The sequence below is a fragment of the Schistocerca piceifrons genome, chromosome 3 (assembly GCF_021461385.2).
Source record: "Schistocerca piceifrons isolate TAMUIC-IGC-003096 chromosome 3, iqSchPice1.1, whole genome shotgun sequence".
In the NCBI taxonomy this organism is placed as follows: Eukaryota; Metazoa; Arthropoda; class Insecta; order Orthoptera; family Acrididae; genus Schistocerca; species Schistocerca piceifrons.
In genome coordinates, this window is record NC_060140.1 from 775,232,403 (window position 1) to 775,238,402 (window position 6,000).

The following is a 6,000-nucleotide window of genomic DNA, read 5'->3' on the forward strand; positions in this document are numbered from 1 at the left end:
CGATCTGTCACAGTCGACCAAAATCACAACCGACACAACGTTCCAGCTCAATGTCTGGCGATGTTTAGCTGCAATCTTCAAACATTTTTGCGCTAGTTTGTTGCTTAGACCTGGATCCATCATTACACACCACAGTCAAAATGAAAGTCAAAACAACGGACAAAGGCTGGTGAAAATGTAGTGAAGAAGTCAAAGAGCATTTTGTTAGCTGGTAAGTTGATGACCACTGTTTTTTTTTTTCCTTTTCTTTGGGATTCTCAAGGAATAATCCGTACAGATTACTGGGAAAAAGGCAGAACCATAACTGGACTGTACTGTGTTCCATTGCCGGATCATCTGAAACTTGCATTGGCTGAAAAGAGGACCAAGATCAGCACGTAAAAAAGTGCTCTCTCACCAGGATAACGCACCATCCCACACATCAGCGATACCTGTGGCGAAAGAGCATGATTTGGGCTTTGTGCTGATTCCTCACTCATCCGAATCACCAGACTTAACCACAAGCAACTTCTTCCTGTTCCCTAACTTGAAACTTTGGCTTGATGGGAAGAAATTTTCGTCAAATGAGGAACTGATAGTTTCAGTCAAGGAGTATTTTGCAGAGGTTAGCGGGACCAACTGTATATCCCTCTAAGGAGACTATATCGAGGAGTAAGGTGAACTGTTCACGAAACAAACATTTTTTTCTTGCTTTTTTACTAGACTTATCAAACCACCCTCGTATATAGAGAAAGGCGAATCGAAAAACGTTCTGGATACAAGCGCTGTGCAGCTCTACCATTACGTACCGTACCGAGAAGCAAGGAATTTGAAATTGATCCGATCTCAAAATTACTTTATTTTCAAGCGGCACATTTCGGTACAGAAGTCCCTCATCAAAACTTTATCTACTAAATTCTCTGTAAGGCCCTAGAAGTAATAGGAACTGCTATGAAACACCCTGTATAAATAGACACTTCTTCCCTGTATTGAACGAGGTGGAATTGTAGGATGATATTCTTCTGATATGCATTGGCAGGTGTTAGATACTGGTTAATTTCTGCCAGCTGGTAGTACACTGAAGGAAATACTGTCAAACAACTCAGACGCAAAATATTTGTGTCCAATAAGCTGACGACCTGCCCTCTCACGCCTTTGTTCTTTTTAACATGGAACCATTCTCTCAGATTAAACTGGATTCCTTTTTACTTTCAAAATCTTCTGAACTTTTCTTCTGCAAATGCTGGAATCCTTAAACAACACACGCGAACTACTTACTATTCTTCCAACTATCCTACTACCTCTCATTACACACTGTTTCATGAGTAATTAATAATATGTTATGTAATCAATTACATTCTTTTCGGGTAAAACTACACACTGCATTTCCTCATAATCACACATCGCTAAACACTTGGGAAAGCGAACTGTAGACCCGACTGTGGCCGAAACTAACTTGGCCACGTAACATTTCACAGCAGTAAGCTTTGTTATCACTCAGTGAATTTACGAAAAATGTTCGTGAAAAATGCCTTTCTGACAACCGCGACTAGCTGCTGTTGAATTTATTGATGCTGAAAAGGAAAAGGGAATGACCGTGCTGGCGAGAAAGGTGACGGAACGTACAAGCAAAACGTTAGGCTAGTGGAAGGTGATGACGTGATAATTGCAATAGGTTCTCAGCGGAGTGTCATTGAAACGTCCAGAAACAAACTGCACGCAGTAAATATTCCATATATGACATGGATAAATGTGTTACTAAACAGTAATTTCTGCAATATTATGAAAAATATGAAGAAATTCCAAACTTTCCGAAAACTTCACACTTTTGCCTCGGGGAACAGGGTTTCAAGACTAAAAAGGAGATCCTGATAGAAATTATTCTGTGTGCCAAAAGGTGCCAGAAAAATGGCACGTGATGTGAACGAAACGGTATGGCTTCGAAAAATGCATACTACATAAAATTTTTTACGGAAAACTTGAAACATAACGATTAAGCGGAAAGTGGTTTCTTGACAACGAATTTGATTTGTATACCACTCATTGTGAACAAATGTTGTCAAAGTTCGTGGAGAGCATTGCCAATCAATTCTTGCATTCTGCAGTGCATTGTCGTACAGATGTGCAGCATGTTAATGTGTAAGATTAATGGACCGTACGCAGTTACTGCTCTTCCACTTTCCCCTTTTCCTCCCTTTTTTTCCTGTCTCTCGGGCGTAAACATGACGGTGATGCCACCCTACTCAGGTCTTCTGTTCGCAGTGCTGAGTGCTACCTGAGTGCAACACTCCTTACATTCTTTTAATGTACACCCAGTGGCCAGAATTCAAATACGCTTCCAGCGAATCTGATTTTATTGCTCACCAAAACAAGTGAAGCCCCCGGAAGGCATCATAGGACGTTAGTGCAGCTTTTTGCACTTCAGCACCATTGGCAAATATGTGAATGATTAGAGTTCCAATAGTGTACGACAGATAGAACAGCGGCCAGACTGCATTAGTGTAGTCCATGTTTAGTGTTGTTACCAGGCCTAGCAGGGTACGTAAGTGACGCGAACTGTTTCCGATGTTCAGGGATCATTGTGAAGGACACGAAGCTGCCACATGAGACAGCCGTATCAGCACTTGATCGAGTGTGAAAGGGGTCTCATTGTAAATCTCCCATTATCTGTGTCCATAGAATATACACAGAGTTCCACACATAAACCATCATACCAAGTACTTCCTCGTTCCCCATATACATCTTCAGAAGCTCTGTGCGTATTATATACCTTCTCCCCCTTCCTATAGAACAAGCACTGCACAACATTCAGGACTTTTTGTACTATAATCCCCTTTTATTGCCTCAACACAAATAGTGGCAACAGCATCAGCACAAGCAAGGCAGCCAAGAAGCCATAAATGAATTATCTTTCCAGTCAGACCGATTTCCGTAACCGACAGTAGGAACAGCAATGGTAAGTTCCTGTGGAAAACTCCACCGGCATTTAAATACATGTCATTCAGTCTCAGAATCAACAACATTCCTATCCACAATTCTACAGTCAACATACACCTTGAAGAGGGTTAAACACCGTTCAAAGCATCAGCTTATGGACCAAAACATAATCCTTGACGTCAAGAAAGGAGAAACTGGTTTCCTCAACCGAAGTCTTGTATACTGTTGTTTTGTGGACATCAGTCCAAAGACTCAGCTCTTAACGCTATTCTGTCCCGGGCAAGCCTCTTAAGATCCGCATTATAGTCCTCTCCTTCCCTCCACCCCATACTTCTGCCCATTATGAAAATAATTATTTAGTTATGCCTCTAAATATGACCTACCAACTTAATCCCTTCTTTTAGCGAAGTTGCGCCACAAATTTGCTTGCCCCCCCCCACCCCTCCCTTCCTCCCCTTTCGGTCCAGGATCTCTTTGTTATTCGATCTGTCAACCTAATTTCCACCATTCCTATGTAGTAACATGTTTGAAAAGCTTCAGTTCCATTATTGTTTGAGCTGTCTTTGAACGTTTCACTTCGTTACGAGGCTATACCCGTCACAAAAACTCCAGAAAATACTTCCTAACAGTAATGTATTATCTACAATAACATCAAAATAATATAAAATGGTTGCATCGAAAAGTAAACTGTACATATTGACTATGAAGCATAGTAGCTACAGATAGCAGTGCACTGGTGGCCAATATATTCATGCAACAAGCTGAAATTAAACAAACATGTCTATTGTATGGTAAATGAAGTGTCAGTTAATGACGCACAATTAGTGACACTACATAACTTAGCTACATGTACAATCCTAAAACATTCAAAGAAAACAATGAGGGCAATTAATGACAAAAAAGGGAGATTAAAGTTAAAAAATGTTGACTGGGGTGAATTTCAGCGAGTGAAAATCCATTTCTAAATCAAACATACACTCCTGGAAATGGAAAAAAGAACACATTGACACCGGTGTGTCAGACCCACCATACTTGCTCCGGACACTGCGAGAGGGCTGTACAAGCAATGATCACACGCACGGCACAGCGGACACACCAGGAACCGCAGTGTTGGCCGTCGAATGGCGCTAGCTGCGCAGCATTTGTGCACCGCCGCCGTCAGTGTCAGCCAGTTTGCCGTGGCATACGGAGCTCCATCGCAGTCTTTAACACTGGTAGCATGCCGCGACAGCGTGGACGTGAACTGTATGTGCAGTTGACGGACTTTGAGCGAGGGCGTATAGTGGGCATGCGGGAGGCCGGGTGGACGTACCGCCGAATTGCTCAACACGTGGAGCGTGAGGTCTCCACAGTACATCGATGTTGTCGCCAGTGGTCGGCGGAAGGTGCACGTGCCCGTCGACCTGGGACCGGACCGCAGCGACGCACGGATGCACGCCAAGACCGTAGGATCCTACGCAGTGCCGTAGGGGACCGCACCGCCACTTCCCAGCAAATTAGGGACACTGTTGCTCCTGGGGTATCGGCGAGGACCATTCGCAACCGTCTCCATGAAGCTGGGCTACGGTCCCGCACACCGTTAGGCCATCTTCCGCTCACGCCCCAACATCGTGCAGCCCGCCTCCAGTGGTGTCGCCACAGGCGTGAATGGAGGGACGAATGGAGATGTGTCGTCTTCAGCGATGAGAGTCGCTTCTGCCTTGGTGCCAATGATGGTCGTATGCGTGTTTGGCGCCGTGCAGGTGAGCGCCACAATCAGGACTGCATACGACCGAGGCACACAGGGCCAACACCCGGCATCATGGTGTGGGGAGCGATCTCCTACACTGGCCGTACACCACTGGTGATCGTCGAGGGGACACTGAATAGTGCACGGTACATCCAAACCGTCATCGAACCCATCGTTCTACCATTCCTAGACCGGCAAGGGAACTTGCTGTTCCAACAGGACAATGCACGTCCGCATGTATCCCGTGCCACCCAACGTGCTCTAGAAGGTGTAAGTCAACTACCCTGGCCAGCAAGATCTCCGGATCTGTCCCCCATTGAGCATGTTTGGGACTGGATGAAGCGTCGTCTCACGCGGTCTGCACGTCCAGCACGAACGCTGGTCCAACTGAGGCACCAGGTGGAAATGGCATGGCAAGCCGTTCCACAGGACTACATCCAGCATCTCTACGATCGTCTCCATGGGAGAATAGCAGCCTGCATTGCTGCGAAAGGTGGATATACACTGTACTAGTGCCGACATTGTGCATGCTCTGTTGCCTGTGTCTATGTGCCTGTGGTTCTGTCAGTGTGATCATGTGATGTATCTGACCCCAGGAATGTGTCAATAAAGTTTCCCCTTCCTGGGACAATGAATTCACGGTGTTCTTATTTCAATTTCCAGGAGTGTATTTCTTAATAAGTTTGTAAACACTACAAAGAAATACTTGAATGTAATATGAGAAAGAAAGCTCTGATCACCAACATATCTTCAGGGCACAAAACCGATATCTACAAAACATTAATGATAGGTTAGCGTCCCAAAATACTTACAGTACTGTAGCAACTTTTGAGAAAATATAACAAATCCAGTATTGTGCACATTTCACCAGAAACTGATGGGTCAGATAGTGAAATAAAATCAATACATACTGGTACTAAAAGACAGATGAGAATGAAGTCATAGAACATGACACGATTTCCATTAAAGAGAATGGAAACATTATAAAAGACAATTAATGTATAACAGATATCTGTAATAATTACTGTTCAGAGTAGGTAACTCCATTAGAGAAAGCTAAACAGTGAATGGAAGGGAGGTAGTGAAATTAATATTATGCACACATACACATCTGAAATAAGGAAAATATCATCACCCCCAAAAAGTAAAAATTCCTATTGAGCTGATGACATCTTCAACAAAATACAAAAAAGTTGCAGTTCTGAGTCAATTGTATAATACATCATTAGTCCAAGGTATTTACCCAGACATATTAAATATTGTTAGATGTTCCTATAAAAAGAGACTCCATTTATTACAGTAACTCGCCTAAGAAAACGCTTCAATATTTTTCAAAGTTTTTGAAACAGGACTGA